The following is a 23,389-nucleotide window of genomic DNA, read 5'->3' on the forward strand; positions in this document are numbered from 1 at the left end:
TCCACCTGCCTCTGCCTCCCAAGTGCTGGGATTAAGGTTGTGTGCTCCCACTCTCGGCTTTTTTTTCTGACTTTCTCCTTTCTTTCTTTTTTTTTTTTTTTTTTTTTTTTTTTTGACATTTTTTTTTCTTTTTTTCTTTTTCTCTTTTTAATGGCTGCTTAGACATTAAGCAGAACCTCTTTCAATCCAAAGTACTTTGAACATCATGTTTCTTGTTTCTCTGCTTTTTTGTTTGTGCTTTTGCCTTTTTAAATAAACATTTATTTTTATTTTGTGTACATGAGTATTTGGCCTGCGTGTATACATGTGGACTATGTATGTGTATGAGTGTATGGGGTGTGTGTGGTCTGTAGAGGGCAGAAGAAGGCCTCAGACCTCCTAGACCTGGAGTTAGAGACAGTTGCAAGCTGTCATGTGGGTGTTGGGAACTGAACCTGGGACCTTCACAAGAACATCAAGTGCTCTCAACCACTGGTCCATCCTCCATGCCCTAAGTTTCAGCTTTTTTTAGAGAGGGTCTCACCAAAGCTCAGATTGAATTGAAACTCCATGTAGCTCAAGTTGGCTTGGCTTGGCAATCATACTGCCTTGGCCTTTCAAGTGCTCAGATTGCAGGAATTTGCTAATAAAAGGGGTGGGTTTGTTTTTAAGAAGTATGGGTTTTGTTTGTTTAGTCCCCCCCCCCCTTTTAAGAATTATTTATTTATGTATGTGAGCACACTGTAGCTGTCATTGGACACACCAGAAGAGGTCATTAGATCCCATTACAGATGGGTGTGAGTCACCATGTGGTTCCTAGAGATAGGACCTCTGGAAGAGCAGTCAGTGCTCTTAATCATTGAGCCATCTCTCTAGCCCCTTGAAGAAGTATGCTAAATTACGTTTTTTAAGGTTAGATTTTAGTGGCTCTGAGATCTAATATGCTCTTTTTCACTAGTAGAACTACTTTATGATGATGAGCCTAACTTTGATGTGTATAATTGTTTTTACAATGTAAAATGAACTTAATTGTATTATTGAGTGTGTATACATATACGTATATGGGGGTGTGGATGTGTTGAGGAACATGTGTAAAGGTTAGAGGACAACTTGTGAGAATCAGTGCTTTCCACCATGATCAAAATTCAGGTCCTCGGGCTTGGCAGGAAGTACCTTTACTTGTACTGAGCCATCTTTCCAGCCCCTTTCTGCCCCCCACCCCACTCCTTTTTGATAGGGTCTCCCTAAATTCGACTATACTTAAAACCCTCCAGATTAACTCTTTTCTTTTGGTTTTGAAGATGGGGTTTCAGTGTAGCCTTGGCTATTCTGGAACTTGCACTATAGACCAGAGGCTGGCTTCAAACTCAGAGATCTGCCTGCCTCAGCCTCCCGAGAGCTAGGATTAAGGGGATGTGCCACTACTGCCTGACTGAGATGAACTCTTTTTTAGAAAAACTGCAAGTTTAACTGGGACTTGCAAGTTAAACCAACATTGTTATAATTGGTCTTTTCTTTTTTCCTTTTCTTTTTTCTTTTTATCTTTGAGAATAGCACATAGAAATCAAAGAAACTGTTATCAAATCAAATGTGTAGGACTATTAGAAGCCATCTTGTTCAATGCAGGCCAGCCAGTAAGCGTTCACTAAATGGACTGTCCTATTACTCAACAGTAATTGTGGAAATGTTGAGTGTGAGTTGTTTTAACTCCTATTTATTTTTGGTTCCATTCTTGAAAGAACTAGCTATTCCACATGTCAACCTCAGTTATTTAAAGATGAATTATATCTTTAGCCTTCTCTTCTTCAGGCTTAACATTTTATTGTTTGTCACATATCCTGAGTTTGTCTGGATCATTTATATATAGGGGCTATATCTTTTCAATTGTTTATTGCTTAGACACAGTAATGCTTAACTTGGCTAAGTTTCTTCTTACAGGCCAGATTGCTCATCAATGAACTAACTATTCATTTCTAATTCTGGTATATTTTTATGTTTAGTGAAACCAGGTGAGCTCTAGCAGTACTTATTTTTATTTTATTGTTTGTAACTCAGATGGCCTTGAGTGTGACCTCCTTATCTGTCTTCCGCTGAGACCACAGCTGTATGCTACCATAGCGAGTCCTCTAACAAGGTTTCAGTACTAATTACACATCAAATGTGTTCTTTTAGTTGTTTAGTCCAGGCTGGGTTAGAATTCATATCAATCCTCCTAACTCAGTTTCTGAAGTGATGTACACAGGCACCATGCACAATTTAATTTTTTAAGTCATTTCAAAGAAAACAAAATGAAGGGGCTGGTGAGATGGCTCAGTGGTTAAGAGCACTGACGGCTCTTCGGAAGAGCATTTCAATTCCCAGCAACCACATGGTGGCTTACAACCACCCATGAGATCTGACACCCTCTTCTGGCATGTCTGAAAGTAGCTACAGTGTACTTATTTATAATAATAATAAATAAGTCTTTGGGCCAAGCCGGGACGCCTTTAATCCCAGCACTTGGGAGGCAGAGGCAGGCGAATTTCTGAGTTCGAGGCCAGCCTGGTCTACAGAGTGAGTTCCAGGAGAGCCAGGGCTATACAGAGAAACCCTGTCTCAAAAAAACAAACAAAAAAAAAGAAACAAAAACAAAAAAAATCTTTGGGCTAGAGTGAGCAGGGTTTGAGTGAGTGGGGCCAACTGGAGCGAGCAGGGTTGACCAGAGTGAGCAGAGGTCCACCGAAATTCAATTCCCAACAACCAGATCAAGGCTCACAACCATCTGTACAGCTACAGTGTGTACTCATACATAAAATAAATAAATTAATTTTAAAAAAGAAAAGAAAATTAAAAAGTGAATTTAAAAAGACACTGTTAGGAGGCTAGAAGTCCTGTATTAGTCATATATGATGAGGGTACTGCACTGGTTGTGAAGGCTATGCGGGATCTAGCCTATATATATGCTACTGTTTTATAGCTCATATTAAGAGTATAGATTCCTCAGCCAGCAAAATAACTCAAAGGGTAGAGCGACTACCAATGCCAAACCTGCTGCCTTGAGCTCAGTCTCTAGACCATCGATATGGTTTAAAAGGAGAAGGGACTCCTTCAACACATCCTTTGACCTCCACGTTCACAATGGTATGTCAGCACCAACACATACACAAATAAATAAAATAAAGAGAATAAGATTTTTGTAGTTAAGCCCACATAAGCAGTTGTAGTGTAGGATTTTGCAGCTCACCTTCCCAGGCCTCGAAGCATGACTATGTTGAAAATGAAAGAATTATAAAAGCTCATGTGGCCAGGCAATGGTGGTGATGCATGCCTTTAATCCCAGCACTTGGGAGGCAGAGGTAGTAAGATTTCTGAGTTCAAGGCCAGCCTGATCTATAGAGTGAGTTCCAAGACAGCCAGGTTTCTCTTGAGACAGAGAAACCCTGTCTCAAAAACAAAACAAACAAACAAACAAAAGCTCATGTGGGGCTGGAGAGATCGCTCAGTGGTTAAGAGCACCAACTGTTCTTCCAGAGGTCATGAGTTCCATTCCCAGCAACCACATGGTGACTCACAACCATCTGTAATGGGATCCGATGCCCTCTTCTGGGGTGTTTGAAGGCAGCAACAGTGTACTCATACATTAAGTGAATAAATAAATCTTAAAAAAAAAAAAAAAGCTCATGTGGTTATTTAGGACTCAATCCAGATTTTCATATATTAATAGAACAGTGAATTAAAAAACCCGGGGCTGGTGAGATGGCTCAGTGGGTAAGAGCACCCGACTGCTCTTCCGAAGGTCCAGAGTTCAAATCCCATCAACCACATGGTGGCTCACAACCACCCGAAATGAGATCTGACGCTCTCTTCTGGTGTGTCTGAAGACAGCTACAGTGTACTTACATATAATAAATAAATAAATCTTAAAAAAAAAAAAAAAAAGACCAGCTTTTAAAAAAAAAAAAAAAACCCCAAGGCTATAGGAAAGGAGCTAAATGCTGCTTGTAAACCACCTCAGGCAGTGGACAGAGAGTTCTGCAGATGCACATGCATTTTCATATTAGCTTAAGCTTATGGTTGGTTCTAACTGAATTTTATTTAATGAGGCACCAATTTCTATAGGCCACATTTTTTTTTAAACCATAAACATGTTCTAGTTCTTTAGATGTATTGTAAACTGTTGCATGTTGGACTTATATTTATTTTAGAATTTAAATTTTGGAATTTAGACCTGCTGGCAGGTGAAATACTAAACTACTGTAACACATCACTCATCACTGACCCAGATTGTGTGTGTGTATATTTCCAATTGTATACACAATGATGGTGGGGGTGGGGAATGGAACTATTTTAGACTTAATTAACAACCCAACTGCTGGTACATTTGAGCCTAAAGTGGTTTCTTCAAAGCTTTGCAGAGTTGACTGCCTAGGATGGATCAATTTAATGCCATCCTATGAGTCTAGGAAATGAAAAGGCCTAGAGTTACTTTTCAATTACCAAAATTAGTTTTCTGTCTTAGCTGAGGTAAACAACAGTCTACCAATAATTTTGTGACCAACAAAATCGGGTCTTATAGTTGCAAGTGTTTCCACTGATGCAGATGAGAAAAATTCAGAAGTTAAAGTTAAAATAGGAAAGCCGATCCATCCCGGTAGTGAACACTTTAAATCCCAGCACCTAGGAGAAGAGGCTGGTGGGTCTCCGAATTCAGGGCCAGCCTGGTCTACACATAGATATTACCTGGTCAGCCAGGGTTTCAAAGACTCAGACTCAAAGAATAATACAGTCAAGTGATGGTTTTATTCCCCGCCCCAGGTTTCTCTAAAAATATAATTACTATAATTATAGGGGTCGTTACAGAGGGTTATTTTGTTGGCTTTGGTCCCCACCATAGTTTTCCAGTTTTTTCAAAGATTGAACCTATGCCTCGGGTATGTCAGGTAAAATGTTTTAAAACTGGGACTGCCCATGTAGTCTAGGCCTTGGAGTTACTATCCTCTCTTTTCCTCTGGAGTCTAAGCATTACAGGTCTGCTTATCATGTTCGGTAAATGAGTCTCCTCACCTCCCTTTCTTCGATGCCTGGGAATCGAACTAAAGACCTTGGGCATGCCAGGCAAGTTTTATACCATAGACCTAAATCCCCAGCCTAAATGAGGGTTTTTACGTCACCGTATAGGTATGGTGGTTTATTCTGACGGGAGGATTAGTTGTCTTCCTACTCAAGCGAGATTACCCACATTCTTTAGCCCCCCCCCCCCGCCCCGCCCCGTTGTTTTATGGAATAACAATAATATTACTCTGGTCAATTTTCATGGACTCAAATATAGCTAGGTTATTTCCAGGTCACACATAAAAACGTTAAATCCCTTTTAAAAAAAGAAAGAAAAGAAAAGAAAAGGCAAGGTAAGAGAAAACTTTTCTTACCCACTTCACTGTTCGACTTCTGGTGCCGGTTCAGAACGAAATGCATGCAAAAGTCTGGTTGAAAGGACAGGAAATCCACCAGAGGGAGACGCTAGACAGTGAGAAAGAAGCTCCCGCAAGGGGCCAAGAGAGGAGCTTTGGGAGGAGCCGCCGAGTTGGCCCAGGATTCCAGGAGGTGTGTGTAGTTTGGCGCTGGTGTCGGAGACCAACTGATGGAAGCAGCTACGTTGGGCCTACTACCTGCTGCAGCGAAGGGTTTACCTGGCCTAACATTGTAAACTAAAGGCCTAAAAACATTTCCAAAGGAGAAAACGAAGCTCCCAACAGTCTCCGAAGAAATTGAGGGGGGCGGGGTATTTAAAGGCACTTCCGCTTAGCAACCCCACGCTGTTGCTAAGGAGGGGCCGCAGCATTAACGACCCGGAAGTGGTGGTCTGAATTTCACAGCGACGGCTGGGGGTTGTCCAATCAGAAGAGCGAGGATGCTCTGCGGCTCCAGGAGGTGGGTGGGACCTGCATTAGTACTTCCGGCTTGGTTCGGCCGCCCCTCAACTCGTCTTCCCCCTCCCCTCCGCCTCCTCCGCTCCCTCCCGCTCCTGGGAAAGCAAAGCTGCGGCTTAAGGGGTGGTTGAGAGAAGCAGTCGGCGCCTCGGGGAGGGGACCGCGCCCGCCCCCTTGGAACACTGGAGCACCGCTGATTTAGGTAGGTACTCTGGCTTCGACTGGGTCTGGGAGACTGGAGTCTGAGATGTGTGTGTGTGCGCGTGTGTGTTGGGGGGGCTTTAGGGGGCCTTCACTGGGGCGGGGCAGTGGACTCGGGGATCCCGGGTGGGGCGCGGGCCTGTCCGTGGAGGGTTGCGGGGGCGGGACAGAGGGACTAGGGTTCCTGCGTGCAAAGAGTTGCGGGTTGCGGGTTAGACCCGGTCGCATGAGGCGCCTTTTCTGAAGCAGGGACTTCGGCCAATGCAGACCGGGAGTTTCCCACCTGGAGTGCCAGCTCCGAAAAGAAGGGGGAGCATCATCCAGGGCCGAAATCAAGGGTATAGACTTGGAGAGGTGGCTGTGGTCATCCTGTGCTTTACATTGTCCGCGTCCCGGACTCTCTGTTGGGACAGAGCCGAGCTTCGAGTGCTTGTAAGGGTTTCGTGTCGGCTGGGCACCGTGGAGCCGCCCTTGGCAGAGGTAGGGCAGAAGAGTGGGTAATGAGACCTCCCTCCACCCAACTTCCGTGCGCTTCCCCCGCTTCTTCCTTTATTGCTCTCTCGGCAGGGCGCCCTATAGGAGCGTTGTCCCCCAGGTGGGTACGCATCGCGTCGTAAAACAAGAGTGTGGAACTGGGTTTGTTGCCCCCGGATGATTTTTCGGATATTTGCAAAGTGCCAGGATGGCATATTCTAGCAGTCTCCCAGACCGATATGTGTCTGGTATAAATTTTCTTAGAAAATGCAATACTGGAAGGCATCTGACTATATTCAAACGTAGCCTTGTAAATGAGCATGCTTTTAAAAAAAAAACCACTAGGAAATCCATATTTAGAGGTCTAGATGAGACATGTTTAGGCAAGCCTTTTTCAACCTCTTTCTCACCTGCCAGTAATCCTTTTGTAGTTTAAACGAATTAGAAATACTATCTTCATTTTGTTTAAGTGACTGAATTGTAGGAAGTGTATGTCTTAGAAGAACTAGTGAACATTTAGAAAGACAAGGGACAAGAGTCCCTTTCCAATGATTGAACTCTCTCTTAATCTTTTAAGGAGATAATTATGTTCAAGTGGAAGTATTGGCTTTGAGAAAGATAATTCTGGGACTGAACCGAGCCTTTGCCTCTTACTTGTTGTGACCTTGGTCAAGTCATAGACTAACAGTTTCAGCCTCTTCACAGGAGGAATTAAATTCTAGTCAGTGTCAAAAGAGAGGTGATTACTTATATAACTCCATTTAAAACAAGCACCTTTGAATTTCAAGATTGTCATTAGTCAACATAGTTAAGGGAGCCCAACTTAGTGGAAGGGGATTTTTGAAAAAGAAACTGGTAATATTCAAATAGTATAAGGCAGGAATTCGAGGTTGTTTGTTTTTTTTTTTTTTGTCTCACACACACACACACACACACACACACACACACACTCACGCTCTGGCTGGCCTGGAAGTCACTCTGTAGACCAGGCTGTATTGCATTCACAGAGCTCCACCTGCCTCTGCCTCCCCCAGTGCTGGGATTAAAGGCATGCACCACCACTGCCCAGCTTTATTATTCTTTATTTTGTAGTTCTGGGCATTCAGTCCAGAATGGTCTCACACAGTTTTCACTATTGAGATACAACTTTAGCTCCTAGAAATTGATCATAAGTAGCATAAAATGCAATTATCAATAGTTTCCTAAAGCACATATTAAGTACAATATGTTTATTTTTTTGAAATGACCCAAGTACATTTTATAGGTTCTTCTCAGATCATCTTTATGCTGTTAGATATAGCATGGATTGAAATAAAAAACATAAGTAACTTACTTAAATCTTAAGTCACATGTCTTCTTAATGGAAATTAAACTTGGGGCATAAAATAGTAATTGTAATTCTAAGGTCAACATCACTTGCATGACTCATCTTAGTTAGATTATAAGATTAGCAAAACTTAGTTTTGTTTTGTTATTTTGAGACTGACTTATGTAAACTCAGGCTGGCCTTGATCATGAGATACTCTTTCCCCTTGAGTGTTGGGGTTACAGCTGTATGATAATTCACTTGACTTCTAGAAAATTCCTATATAAACTATAAAATGAATAAATGAAAATACAATAAATTCCTCCTTCTAAATCATTAGTAATCAGAATGTAGAAATGATTTTAGAAAATGAAATATTGACATATGCTTATTTGCCTTGAGGATTTAAAATTGCAGTTCTTTGTAGCCTGTTTGTTTGTTTGTTTGAGACAGGGTTTCTCTGTGTAGCCCTGGCTGTCTTGGGCTCCCTTGGTAGATCAAGATGGCCTTGAACTCACTGAGATCCACCTGTTTTTGACTCAAGTGCTGGGATTAAAGGCATGTGCTTCTAAACCCCATTGATTGATGGATTGGTTTTTCCTCTGTAGCCTATTATGTTGGGCTTTTCTTTTCTTTTTGGAAAAGGGTTTCACTGTGTAGCCTTGGCTGGCTCAGAAATTGTTTTGTATAGTAGATTTACTTGGAACTCACAAAAATCCGTTTGCCTCCCCCCCAAGTGCTGGGACTAAAAGCAGGCATCATCACAGCTTCTGTTGGATTTTCAACTAACAGGTTTTCTTTCTGGTTAGTAATCTTTTATATATACTTTATTTATGTACTTTTATTTTATGTGCATTGATATTTTGCCTGCATGTGTCTCTGTGTGACATCTTGGAGTTACAGTTCTGAGCTGCCATGTGGGTGCTAGGATTTGAACCTTAGTCCTCTGGAAGAGTAGTCAGTGCCTTTAATAGCTGAGCCATCTCTTCAGTCCCTGTGGTTAGTTTAAAACATTTCAAATATACTTTATATTCAAAGAGGCTGAATATAATAACATCCTTTTTTTTGTTATTGTTTTTGTTTTTTGTTGTTGTTGTTGTTTTTCGAGACAGGGTTTCACTGTGTAGCTCTGGTTGTCCTGGAACTCACTATGTAGACCAGGCTGGCCTTGAACTCAGAAATCCGCCTACCTCTGCCTCCCAAGTGCTGGGATCAAAGGTGTTTGCCACCACGCCCGGCTAAATAACTTTTTAAAAGCAGGGTTGAAATTATGTTTTGCTCTAATTGAGGCTTTTTGGTGTGGTGATTCAAATTTCCAAATGGCTTTTTAAAGGGAACATTCTTAAATTCGTATCTAGGATTTTTGGCTATGTTTTTTGAGTTGTTATTTTTCATTACTTAAAGTTGAAGTCATGTTGTCTTGCTAGCTCTCAGCACTGTCTGTCTTTTACCTGTCTTTTTATAAAATGTTAATCCATTTATTTTCACATAAGTAATAGGATAATAGCTATTTGGTGTGAAAATTCTGCCTAAATTATATGCCACAAATACAAAACCATTGGATATACTTTCCCTAGTGATCTCTTCCACAAGAAGTCTGTGACCAAGCCAGAGATCTTTGCAGTTGTCAGTTGTGGAATTTGCTGGTGAGGGAATCTAAGAACTGTTGACCCTTCTTGAACAGCTCTTTGATGATGTTAAAAAGTTTAGGCATAATAGAGGAGGTGTATATAAGGAAATAGACACATACATTTGTACATATGCACAATATAGTATAATCATAGAATGAGCACAGTAGTTAGTTATGTTGTGGTGCTGTTAAACCAGGAGCAAAAAAATTACTGTGGAAATGAAAAAAAGTCCAGAAACTACTTTGTTTTTACTGTAACCAAGGGACTTTTCTCTCCTGAGCTTTTTCCTATCTTACACCGTATTTTATGGAAATGGTTATTTAGCTTCTAATTAAGTTAAATAATCTTTATATTAAGGCTATTAATTTTTACTATTTATGTTAGTATATAAAATAACCTTTCTATTAAGATATAAAATAGAATGTAGTTAGATTTTAATGTCACCAGTTTGGTAGTAACTGCTTCCGTGGCTTTGCATACATAGTAGACTTTCCTGGAAGAACTTTGAATTTGTAGAATGATAGTGTTTTTCTTCACAGCGACTCTATCCACTGGGGCCTAATATAGAATCTCGGAGAAGCTGGGAAGAGAAAAAGAGTGAATTTGCTTGAGAATTACCATTTTAAGTTTTATAGATTTCTTATTTAGAAAGCTAAATTGGATTTTGACATTATTGGGATTGTGTTCAAGATGGACTCAGGGAAAAAAACGAGATGCCATCTGTTTCACATTCCTTCTTTCCTCCCCCTCCCATGTTTTGTGGCTTTGAATTCATCAGATTATTTTTCAAAAATACAAACCCTCAGTAGATTTAGATTATATAATATCAATTGTCAGTGAACATTTAACTAAATAACGTGGATTGTTATTGTTGAGTTATATAGGACAATAATAGACAATGCATAAAGGTAATTGTTGAATTATTTAATGTTCTCTGGATTTGGCTTCAAATTTGCTATATAGTCAAGGCTGGCCTTAAACTTTTGATCCTCTTGTGTTATCTCATAAGTGCTGAGATTGCAGGCCTGTGCCACCAGATCTGGTATTGCTAAGCCATTTTTGTCATTTCCACTTACTATAGCTTAATTGCTGGTGAAAGCTATGTTTTTTTTTTTAAAGGAGTATATTAGAATAAATGGTGGTATTAGAATAAATCTTTATTGATTCGATAGATCACAACCTGAAAAACAAAAGTCTGCTCAGAATTTTTATTTAGTGACAAACACACTCTAATTTATACTTGTAGCAATAGTTTTTCCTTACCTATATACCTATGGCTTTGTTTTAATCTAAAATGTATACCCAATTCAATTTGGATTTTTTTTTTTTTGGCAGGCAGGTGTGGGGCACATTTGAATCTAAATAAATCCCAAGCAGGGGCAATTAGGTTTCCAGAACTGAGAAAAAGCATACTTTGCTGAGGTTATCGTAGTCGGTACTTAGCATGACCTTAGAGACCCAGGTATCTTTGATAGGCTGTAAAGGAGAACTAATGTGGTATCCTAGAAATGGCCTGAAGAGAGAGCCATCTGGACAGAAGAGACTCATGCTTTGTCTCCAGCAGGAATGTTCTGGTGAGGTAGGAAGACAGATGGACTATCCCTACACCACTGTAGTTTGTCCCTCACTTAGAAGCTTCAAGTGGGCAGCATAGTTATGTGGGGCTGGGATGCCAGGGATAGTAATTTTTTTTTTTTTTTTTTTTTTTTTTTGCCTGTCACAATGGAGGTGTGGACATTCTGGGAAAGGATTCTCTCCTGGCTTTTACGGCATGGCCAGAGAAGGAGGGTAGGCACAATAGCTGTTCCTCTTTCACCAAAGAGAATTCGGTACAGCATCTCTCTCAGAGTGCTTGGGCCGTGCTTATGCTTACCGCAATTTGATGTCTTCCTCAAAATGCTGCATAACTTTTCTAGGAAACAGCATCGGATCTGTGTTGATGTCTGCCCCACATAGCTCCTACTCTAGCAAAAGAACTTGCGGGCCTCTCAATGAAAGTATTACAGAGGTACATCTCTCTTCCTAATTCTGAAACACTGCAGATCACCACTGAGGAAGGGTATGTGTGTATGGGCACGATGCACACTTGAATGTCTATGATAATCAGATTTCATTTCTGATTCCTAAATCACTAAAGATTACAGTTTCTTCCAGCTTCCCAGTTGAATTTTTTGTCCATTTCCTAGTGGTCATCCTGATGTAAGATGCCAGTGAACAGAAGACTGATGGATAGCGGGAAGATGGAATATTTTGGCTTTTAGTTTTCTAGAATTTCTTTAGTCCAAAGCTCTGTATTGTATGGTTGTGTATGCCTTGCTGTGTTTTCTTGTGTGTGTTCCCAGTTCGTTACTGGGGGGGGGGGGGTTTCGAGGCAGGGTTTCTCTGTGTAGCCCTGACCATAGACCAGGCTGTCCTCGAACTCAGAAATCCACCTGCCTCTGCCTTCCAAGTGCTGGGAATAAAGGCATGCGCCACCACTGTCCAGCTTAAAAAATTATTTAAGTGTATGTGTGAGAGAGTGAGAGAGAGCACATATTTATGAGTATGAGAGGGAGGAAAGGGGGGGGTAGGATATGTGTATGTATGTGTACTAGTGCTCATAGGTACATGAGTAGATTTATTTCTGAGTTTGTGGCCAGCCTGGCTTACATAGCAAGTTCCAGGCCAGCCAGGACTAAATAGAGAGACTGTGTCAAAACAAAACAGCGTCAAAAATGTTGAGAGCATATGCTTGGGAGGCCATGCTACAATGCTTATGTGGAGGTCAGAAGATATCTTGTGGGAATCAGTTTTCTCCTTCCACTGTGTTCAACCTGGGGGTGGAATTTAGATCATCAAACTTGCCAGCAAGTGTCCTTATCCACCAAAACATCTCACTGGCCTGTTTTTAAATTGTATATTTTATTTCATTTTACTTGGGGCTGGAGAGATGACTTAGAAGTTAAAAGCATTTGCTGCTTTTAACAGATGACCTGAGTTTGGTATTCCACACATGGCAGCTCACAACTACCCCATAACTCCAGTTCCAGGGGATCTATGCTCTCCTCTGTCCTCTGGGGACATTGCATACAAATAGATACATGCACACACATAAAAAAGAAAACTTTGTAAATGAGGAAAATACCTAATAAAAAATATTAAAAAAAAAAAAAGAAAACTTTGTGTGTGTGTATACATGTGTGAGAGGGCACTTGTGTGTAGTTGGTTCTCTTATCTCACCTCTGCCTGTGTTCCCAAAATAGAGCTCATGTTATCTGGCTTGTGTGGTAAGTAAGGCTCTTACTCAGTTGATAAAGGTATTAACTTGGGGGGCTGGAGAGATGGCTCCGCTGTTAAGAGAACTGACTGCTCTTCCAGAGGTCATGAGTTCAATTCCCAGCAACCACATGGTGGCTCACAACCATCTGTAATAGAATCTGATGCCCTCTTCTGGTGTGTCTGAAAACAGCTACAGTGTACTCATATAAATGTAATAAATAAATCTTTAAAAATGTTGCTATATGGGCGGGAGAGATGGTTCAGTGGTTAAGAGCACTGACTGCTCTCCCAAAGGTCCTGAATTCAAATCCCAGCAACCACATGGTGGCTTACAGCCATCCATAATGAGATCTGATACCCTCTTCTGGTGTGTCTGAAGACAGCTACAGTGTACTTACATATAATAAATAAATAAATCTTTTTTTAAAAAATGTTGCTATATTTAAAAAAAAAGAGGTATCAACTGAGCCATCTTGCTGGCCAACTTTTAATTTTAAAAAAGATTATTTATTTCTGTGTGAGTGTTTTGTCTGAGTGTATTTTGTGTGCATCATGTTCCTGCAGTGCCTGTTGAGTCTAGAAAAAGGCACCCCTTGCATCTGGGGTTTTAGATGATTGTGAGCTGCTATGTGGTGCTGGAAACTGAACTCAGGTACTTTGGAAGAGCAGCCAGTGCTCATAACCCGTGACCCTTTTCTTCACCCACCCCCCATTTTTAATGCTTATGAAGTTTAATTATCACTTCCCCTCCATGGATAGTTTTGTGGGTCTTAAATCTTTGACATTATTGCAGAGCCTAGGATTTTCTCCTGTACTAGTTTTGACATGATCATTTTGCTGCTTATTGTTAGGTTTATGATCATTTTTGAGTTAACCTTTGGGGAAGGTTTAAGAACTATGCTTTACTCTTATTTTGGCCTGTGAGTCTTTTCTTTGGGTCTTTGTTGTTAGTGTTAGGCATTGAAACCTGGTCCTTGGGCTTGGTAGATCACACATATTCTTGCCCTGAGCCAAATAGCTAGATTCTAAAAGCAGTAAAATGATGTCCTCACACAGTTCTCTCATAGCCTAAGTGTTAATTGCTAACCAGATATTCTTGTAGTTGGCTCTATAACTGTTCTGTCCTCTGATACAACACCTTGTTCTCCAAAACATCTTCATCTTAGTTGGTATCATAATATCTAAGTATTTTGATTATTTATGATACAAATATGATATTTAGTGGGGGGTCTCTTCTCAACCTCTCCTGCCTTCTCCCCCTTTTTATGTCTGTCTGTCTTTCTGTCTTTCTTTCTCTTTTTTTTTTGGTTTGTTTTTTGTTTGTTTGTTTGTTTTTAGAGACAGGGTTTCTCTGTGTAGCCCTGGCTGTCCTGGAACTCACTCTGTAGACCAGACTGGCCTTGAACTCAGAAATCCACCTGCCTCTGCCTCCCGAGTGCTGAGACTAAAGGTGTGTGCCACCACTGCCCAACTTTATTTTTATTTATTTTTATTTTTCAAGGCAGGGTTTCCCTGTGTGACCCTGGCCTTCCTGGAACTTGCTCTGTAAATCAGGCTGGTTGTGAACTTAGAGATCTGCCCACCTCAGTCTCTTGAGTGCTGGGATTAAAGGTGTGTGTCACCATTATCTGGCATCCCACCCCCACCTTCATTTTTGAGGCATAGTTTCATGCTGGTCTCTAACTTGCTAGAGGAGGAAGACCTTGAACTTGTGAATCTCCTGGCTACCAAGGGCTGGGTCTACAAGGTGTTTTCCTTCATGCCCAGTTTTATGTAGATCTGGGGATGGAACCAGGGCTTTGTGCATCTAGGCACATACTCTACCAACTCTGGTGTCCCCATCCTTTGTTTGTTTTATAGTTAACAACAGACTCCAGGAACTATCTGTGTGAAAGCCCCTAGGTTCTCCAGAGATGGACGCTCTCCACATCAGTCACTATGTAAGCTCACACTATGAAATCCATCTGGTTAATGCTTCTGTTTCATAAGTTTCAAACATTATGAAATTGGGCCATGAGGTGTTGCTGTACAGGCCTAAAGACTGGAGCTTTGTGATCTGAGTTTGTTCGTGTGGTTTCATGTAAAGATAAGAGAAAGCTCCATGAAGTTGTCCTCTTAGCTCTTTACACATGCCATGAAACATGTTCAGCTCCATACTCATCATACACATATGGAATAAATAGAATTTAAAAATCAAAAAATATTTTGAAATTATAAGGCTGAAAGAAAGCATGGAGAAAGTCAAGTAAGACACATCCATTTTCCAGCTGTGACTGACATAAGTGCAGGAAGCTAAACCGTTTGCTTAGGTTGTATAGCTAGTTAATGAATAGGACAGAATTTTAGGCCTCCGACTTTGAATGTAGTCCGATTGCTGTTATAACTAAATTTTGAGGGGGAAAAAATAGTGAAGCTATAAAAGACATATTTTCCAGGAAATGTAAGTAGGCCATTTTACTATTGTGGGGCAAGAGAGATAGCGCATTAGTTAAGACCACTCCTAACTCTTGGTGAGAACCCAGGCTTTTAGTTCCACTATCCACATAGTTCATATCCTTCTGTAACCGTAGTTATAAGGGATTTGACACCTCTTCTGACTTCTGAGGACACAAGGTTCACAAACTCACACACATTTTTTAAAAAATGTCTTAAACTGTTGTAATAATTTTCTTTTTCTTCCTCTCTTTTTCTTCTTCCTTTTTTTTCTTTTTCATTTGGTTTGTTTTCTTTTCTTTTTGAGACAGAGTCTCACTATGTATACCAGGCTGGCCTTGAACTCACAAAGATCTACCTGTCTATGTCTCCCCAGTGTTGGAATTATAAGCCTGTGATATTAGCTTTAGTTTCTAGCAAATTCATTATGTTTCATATTCTAGGCAGAAATCAGCAAGTACAAAAATAATGGTGAGGTTATCATATCCTGTATTTACAGACATTTCATTGTATTAAAATAAACCTTAATTTTTTTGCATAGTGGCGATAACCTGTTAATATTTAATAAATGGAATAAAGCAACAGTCGAATTTTGCTTTCATGTGATAGTATATTTATAAAACTAGAGTGGGGTGTTATGTAAAAATTTAAAGTACAGAGTAATATGCATCTGGTGAATTCAGGGCTTGAAGGATGCACATCTGTTGAGAAAACAAATCATAACAACTATTCAGAGCTTTCGCATCTTTAAATGTGTGCACTTTGATTCTGTAATTGTTTTTGAAACAGTCTTTAATTGATTTAGAAAAGCTGTTTGCTCTAAGGAAGCAACTTGTGAAGCCATTTGGAAGCCTTTTAATTATTTTATTGTTCATATCATTTTGGAATATTAATATTTTTTTCTCCAGCTTATCTATTGGGGAAGGAAGGAGCTAACTGACTAAAAGAAAAAGAGTTTATTGCATAACTATATTTTAAAAGGAAAGAATGTAGTTTCTTGAATTGAATATACTAGGAATATTGTTAAGACTCTGAATTCTAAACTGAATCGATACTCAATGAAGAACTAATGTCGGAGTTGCTACCATGTATCCATTCCTATCCTTGTATTATAGGGATACAAAAATGAAGATATGGTGTGTACTTTCATTAATCAAGTTGAAGAAACAAGACTTCAAAGGTAGAGTAACAGTTAAGTGCAAACTTGATGTAATCTTTGAGTACTGCAGGAATATAAAGGAGAGAAAAATCCAATATTCATAATTCTGATGGGAAGGATAGTCAAACTAGAGAGTTTCAACACTGACCATGGATTCACCTGGGGAAGCTTAGTCATCTAGGGGGAAAATATCTCCATTCATTCACTGGAGACAGAATCTTTGTATTTCTTCATGTTTTCTCTGTGGCTTATGTTGATCTCAAACATTTCTGCTTCAGTCTCCTGAGTATGGGAACTATAGATGTGCGCCACTAGGCTGGACTTTTTCTATAGATGTTAAAAACCTATTCAGGATCTGCTGAGATAGCTTTGAGGGTAAAAGTCCTTGCTCTACAAGCCTCAGAACCTGTGTAAGATGGAAGGAGAGACCCAGCTTCACAAAGCTGTCCTCTGTCTTCCACATGTGCACTAAGTCATGTAAACCCCCCCCACACCCACACCAATAAGCAGATATTTAAAGAATGAGTCTCTTCAAGGTGTTTGCAGTGGGCAGGCAGTATTGAAAACCATATGCTTAGATGATGGCTATTTTCAATTAATTAATTATAATTAATAGTTGTTCCAGGACAAGGTTTTCTGTAACTTTGGCTGTCCTGGAACTCGATCTGTCGACCAGGCTGGCCTTGAATTTACAGAGTGCTGAGATTAAATAGATAACTTTAATGTGCCAGCTACCATCTGGCTAGATGGCTAGATTTGATTTGGTAAGAAAAACAGACTAAAAGAGGGTTAATAGGGCATATTCCAAGACTAATTTGGTAAAAACCATAACAACAACAAAATAAAAAAATTTAAAAACCCTATAATATAAGGAGAAGTAAATACAGGGTGGCAGAATAGAATCTGGGTTTTTTGGGGGGGGTGTGTGGTTCAAGATAGTTTTCTGTGTATAGCGCTGGCTGTCTTAGAACTCTCTCTGTATAGTTGCCCTCAGACTCACAGAGATTCATCTTCCTCTCTCTCCCAAATGCTGGGATTGAGGTTGTATGACACCACAGCCCAGCTAGGGTCTTGCTTTTTGTTTTTGTTTCTAACGGTGCTGGTGGCCTTGAACTTTTTTTTTAAATCTCAGCTCCTAAGTGATAATTGTCTTAATTTCTACCCTGTGATTTCTTCTTGGAGTTATAGGCTTTTACGTATTTGCCTTTTTGTTTGTTTGTTTGTTTGCTAATTGTCTAAAATTGTTTAATTTTATCCCATTGTATTTATAAAAGATGTCTATCTCTTAAAATGTATTGACCCTAAGGCCAACATAGTTGCTTGAATTTTGTTTTGTTTTTTGTTTTGAAATTGAGTCTTACTGTAGCCTTGGCTGGTCTGGTACTTGCTATGTAGATCAAGCTGGCCTCAAACTCTATGCCTCCATAGTTGCTAGGATTAAAGGTGTGCACCACTAGCCTCTACAGCTATTCTGTCTTGACTAGCAGCATCAGCATCAACTGGAAATTTATTATAAATACAGATTCTTTTGGGAGAGCAAATACCTAAAATTGTTTTTTTTATATATAACATTTATGGTGTGTGTGCGTGTGCGTGTGCGTGTGTGTGTGTGTGTGTGTGTGTGTGTGTGTGTGTGTGAGAGAGAGAGAGAGAGAGAAGGGAGGGAGAGGGAGGGAGGGAGGGAGGGAGAGAGAGGGGGAGAGAGCAAGCGTGAGCACGTATGCATGTCACAGAATGTATATGGAAGTCAAAGGACAGCTTGGGGGAGTTGTTTCTCTCCTAAGCCATTCTTCTGCCCAAGAATTTCTAGTAGCAGATATGAACTCTTAATTTCCAAGCCCAGCTTATTTTGCATGAAATGTATTTGCAAAGTCAGGTGTCCTGGTTCTTTTCTTCTTTCTTGTTTTTGAGGCAGTCGGGTATCCTCAGGTTATGGAGTTGAGGGATTTGGGGTGATTTTGACTCATGGATTATCTGATCCCCCAAAGACAGTAGGCAGGCAGACCCTGGTGACCTTGAACTTTTCTTCAACCTCAGACTCTTGAGTGGTAATTGTCTCATTTCCTTGTAATTTCTTCTTGGAATTGTTAGTCATGAATGTGTCCGTTAGCTTTTATGTATTTATGAATTCTGGGTTTGTTTTTTTTTTTTTTGTTTACTAATTGACTAATTTCATTACATTGTGATTGTAAAGAATATTTTGTATAATTTGTCTTATAAAATATATTGTGCTTTGTGACCTATCATACCTTGTGTGTACTGTTAAAAAAAAATGTGTAATTGGGGGCTGGTGAGATGGCTTAGCAGGTAAAAAGTGCTTGCCTCAGACTTAGCAACCTGAATTCAATCTCTAGGACCCACAGGGTAAAAGGAGATAACCAGATCTTACAAGTTGTCCTCTGACCGCCACATGTGTGTTGTGGCATGTGTGCACCCACATGCACATACACAAATCAGTGCAGTTTATAAAATTAAAAAAATTAAAGTATTTTGTAAGGGAAGACTTCTGTGTAGCTTTCATTTTTTTCATATCTTTTTATAATTTTTAGTTTCTGTCTCTTTTTGCAATTTTTTCCTGAAGTTATATTTTCTACTCATTTTGCTTCTGTATATTCTTCTTCTCCCTAATAGTTATTATATAAATATATATAGAATGTACTTCCAAGGTGTATTTTAAAGTCATTATTGCATGTGATTATTGAAGCCTATTTTGGAAAATTTTCCTTAGATACAGAAAAGGAAAAATGGAAAAATTACAAGGTGGGAGGGTAGGGGTTGTTGGAGTTGGGGAGAGAAAGAGAAAGACACACACACACACACACCCTGCTAGGTTTGGATGTTTTGTTTTGGGTTATTCCCAAAGTGCTTCTCAATTGACAGCTCTGTAGCTTTATTGGCTAAAGTAGGAGCTGAGTATGTACTCTAGACATGTGAGATTCATTAAATATAATTCTCCTTTACTAAAGAACACCTACTTTTTGCCGCACTTTATTTAGTTCACCGTTTCCTTTGTTCTTGAAGTTTTCGCCCTCTCACAGGCAAGGCTGTAGTGTACCCTGAGATTTAGCTTCTTGTTAGGACAGCACTGACAACATAAATGTCTTTATGTACTCAGCTGTGATTAAACTAAGCCCGGTCCTTGAATGCTGCTTTGTAGTTACTGAGCACACTTTCAATCTAAGTTGCCACACTTACCAGTACTGATTTCAAGGCCATTGGGATTTGTGTGGAGCAGGTTAGGAAAATGAATTTTTTTCTCTTTAATTAAAAAAACAAACAAGACTTTTAAAGGTTTTTCAAGCATTTTATAACTTATATTTGAATATGCCTACTAATTTATGGTTGAGAAGTGTTGACTTGGGGCAGGGGCTCACCTGTGTTTAGAATTCAGAATCTTTAGTCCTTGTTCTTTAACATTCTGTGCTCCTCTTCATGAGGCGTTCTTTGCTATTCAACTCTTGATTTCTTACATCGATTTTCTTTTCATACTGAACTATATAAGGATATACCAGATTATTCAGATTCATCAAATACATTTTTTTGTTTGTTTGTTTTTTTCCAGACAGGGTTTCTCTGTGTAGCCCTGGCTGTCCTGGGACTCACTTTGTAGACCAGGCTGGCCTCGAACTCAGAAATCTGCCTGCCTCTGCCTCCCAAGTGCTGGGATTAAAGGTGTGTGCCACCTTGCCCAGCCATCAAATACATTTGTATTTGGAGAGCCAAACACTAACTCTACTTAGGTTTTTTGTTTGTTTGTTTGTTTTTCAAAACAGGGTTTCACTGTATAGCTCTGGCTGTCCTGGAACTCACTCTGTAGAGCAGGCTGGCCTCGAACTCAGAAATCCGCCTGCCTCTGCCTCCCAAGTGCTGGGATTAAAGGCGTGCACCACCACTGCCCTGCTCTACTTAGTTTTTAATACTCAAAGTGTATTCCTTATAAGATCCCACTTCTAGGATTACCAGTCACAGAAATGGGCAGATTTTGTTATACTTTAAATGGAATGACCAGAAGAGAGTTTATACCTCTAGTTGAGATTATTCTCTGGTGTGCTTTATAAGAAGGGCCATAATACATGGATAGTTTAGTCATGAAAATTTAAAGTTCCAGTCCTAGAAACAGGGCATCATAGAATTTAATTTTTCACTAATTATAGCATATATAACATACATGATTGTTTTTTATAACATTCTGAATTTAATGTAACAGTTGTAATGACATGTAATGTTCTGGAACTAGCTCTGTAGGTAGAGTAGTATTACTTTTGACATAATGTGTATTTTTCCTGTTTTATGTGTATGTAAAAGCAGTACCTACATGTGTATGCATGTATGTATGGCATACCTCTTTATAAATGCGTGTTTGTGATGGGGTGCACCTATGCATGTGGACGCCAAAAGAAGAAATCAGGTCCCTCTGTCCCTCTTTACCTTACTGACTTACTACTGACTTACTGACACAGGCTCTCTCACTAACCTGGGAGCTTGGTCTTTTGGCAAAGCTTTCTAACCAGTGGAGTTCTGAGGACCCACCTCTCTCTGCTGTCTAGTGCTGGGTAATAGGCAAGCACAGCAATGCCTAGCTCCTTTTAGGTGGGTGCTTAGGATTTGAACTCACATCCTTGTGTTTTCATAGTATGAGTTCTGTGTTAACTGATCTCCCTAGCCTTACAATTTTTTTTTCCATTGAACTCTTGGGTTGTTTTTTTTTAATATGATTTTAATTTAAATAGTAACATTCAACTATTATAAACAGTAATATTCAATTTGTCAAGACTTAAGTATTATAAGGTGCTACAAAACTAAAACATAGTCCCTACCAAATGTGCCAGTGTTTAAAACTTTATAATAAAGTATAAATACTTTTATTTATATAGAGAAATTGTAACAGTTTGATATTTTGTGAGTTTTTTCGTTTGTGGGATTTTGTAATTGTTGCTGTTGTTATTTTTGAGACAGTTTCAGATAGCCTGGACTGTCCTTGAATTTTCATCTGTGGAATTTTGTTACTGTTGATGTTATTGATTTTCAGAGGGTGAATTTTGTTTGTTTGCTTGGTTTTTGTCAAGGATTCTCTATATAGCCTTAGCTTTTCTGGAACTAGTTCTGTAGACCAGGCTGGCCTCAAATTCACAGAAATCCACCTGCCTCTGCCTCCACCTGGCCAGGAAAATTTCCATTTTCACATAGCCCAGACTGTCATTGAATTTGTTATTTGTGTGATTTTGTTTTTGTTGCTGTTACTGGTTTTCAGAGTTTTAGGTAGCCTGAACTGTTGTTGAACTTACCATGTGCTGCTGCTTCTCCTGTCTCCATTTACAGATGCCTGTGAAGGCAGGGGTGAACCTTTTTCTCAGCAGCCTTCCACCATGTGGTTTTGTTTTGTTTTGTATTGTTTTAGTTAATTTTAATTGTGTGTGTTGGTGTGAGTGTTACAGACAATTATGAGCTGACTGATGTGGATGCTGGGAACTGAACTTAGGTCCTCTGCAAGAGTAACACATGTTCTTAACCACTGAGCTATCTCTCTAGCCCAAGATTTATTTATTTTTATTTATATGTGTATTTGTGTGTGTGCATATATACCCTCAGAGGCCAGAAGAGGATGTTGGATCCCCTGAAGGAGGTGATATAGGTAGTTGTAAGCTGCCCAATGTGGGTGTTGGGAACTGAACTGGGGTCCTATGCAAGATGAGTACACATGCTTTTCTTAATTTATTTTAGTTATTTAAACAGGGTCTCAATGTGTAGCCTTGGCTGGCCTGCCTCCCCCTCTTAAGTGCTGGGATTAAAGGTGTGCACCACTAAGGCTGGCACTCCTTAAACTTTTTTAGACTTACTTGATTTTATATGTATGAATGTTTTACCTGCACGTATGTATGTATGTGTATATATATATATATATATATATATATATATATATATATATATATATATCATATGTGTACATGGTGCCCACAAAGATTAGAAGAGGTAGTCAGAACCCCTGGAAATGAAGGTCGTGAGCCATGAAGTGAATACTGGAAATCAAAGCTGGGTCCTCTGGAAGAACAGTTATTGCTTTTAATGCCTCAGCCATCTCTTTAGTCTCAAAGATTTGTTTGATTAATTGCTTGTTCATTTGAGACAGGGCCTTATTATATAGCCCTTTGTCTAGGACTCACTTTGTACAGCAAGTTGACATTGAACTCAAATAGACCCACCTGCCTCTACCTCCATATGCTGGGCTTAAAAGCATGAGCCATCATGTCCAGATCATATACATAAGTGCAGATGTCCTTGTAGCCCAGAGATGTCAGATTCCCCTACAGATGGAATAACAGGCATCTGTGAGTGTGTGATGTGGGTGTTGATGACTGAACTCAGGCCCTCTGTTCTTAACTGATGAGCCATCTTTCCCCTCTTTTACCTTTGCTTAAGAGACAGTGTCTCTCTCAGAGACCTGGGACTTACCACTTCATTAGGCTAGATTTACTATCCAACCAGCCCTAATGACTTATCTGCCTCTGCACTTGAGTTATAGTTGTGTGCCACCATGCCTGTCTTTTTACTTGAGTGCCTGAGATTAAACTCAGGTCCGTATGCTTCTTCACTAAGACTTTTTACACTGAACCATTTCCATAGCCACTACCATACTATAATTCTTTGATCAAGGAATTTGGCTGAGAGTCATGGTACTCTCCTGGGTGCTAAACTTGAGAGCAAACTTACTAGCGTGGGGTTGGTTTTAAATAATGTTTCCCAAAGCAGTGCTAAAATATAAGCTTGGGTTTTATTTGCTCTGTTTGTGGTGGTATAGCCTTTCTTCCCCCTCTTAACTTTCATTGCTGCAAGAAACGCATATTTTACTCAGACTGTATGTGTGTGCATGTGTGTGCTTGTGTGTGTATAGATACTGACACATCTATACTACAGTATTCATTGGAGGTTAGAAGACAACTTTTTTTTTTTTTTTTTTTTTTTTTTTTTTGGTTTTTTCGAGACAGGGTTTCTCTGTGTAGCCCTGGCTGTCCTGGAACTCACTTTGTAGACCAGACTGGCCTCG

The 23,389-nt window shown here is 39.7% G+C and overlaps 2 protein-coding genes across 14 annotated transcripts in view; one reads left to right on the forward strand and one right to left on the reverse strand.

The window, feature by feature from the left end:
- Positions 1-5,751, reverse strand: part of Trip4 (thyroid hormone receptor interactor 4) — an 85,525-nt gene extending 79,774 nt beyond the window's left edge. For all 4 annotated transcript variants that reach the window (XM_021172377.2, XM_029481783.1, XM_021172375.2 and 1 more), the window contains exon 1: positions 5,385-5,751. The gene's annotated coding sequence lies outside the window, so the exon portion shown is untranslated. The remainder of the gene's footprint in view (positions 1-5,384) is intronic.
- Positions 5,752-5,930: 179 nt separating this feature from the next.
- The window catches only part of Csnk1g1 (casein kinase 1 gamma 1), a 130,556-nt gene continuing 113,097 nt past the window's right edge, over positions 5,931-23,389 (forward strand). For 6 of the 10 annotated variants that reach the window (XM_029481318.1, XM_021171460.2, XM_029481325.1 and 3 more), the window contains exons 1-2: positions 5,931-6,087; positions 16,304-16,368. The gene's annotated coding sequence lies outside the window, so the exon portion shown is untranslated. Of the gene's footprint in view, positions 6,088-14,615; positions 14,696-16,303; positions 16,369-23,389 lie in introns of all 10 variants that reach the window. The other 4 variants (XM_029481320.1, XM_029481324.1, XM_029481323.1 and 1 more) reach the window with 2 other exon arrangements.

The sequence above is a fragment of the Mus caroli genome, chromosome 9 (assembly GCF_900094665.2).
Source record: "Mus caroli chromosome 9, CAROLI_EIJ_v1.1, whole genome shotgun sequence".
NCBI classification, from domain to species: Eukaryota; Metazoa; Chordata; class Mammalia; order Rodentia; family Muridae; genus Mus; species Mus caroli.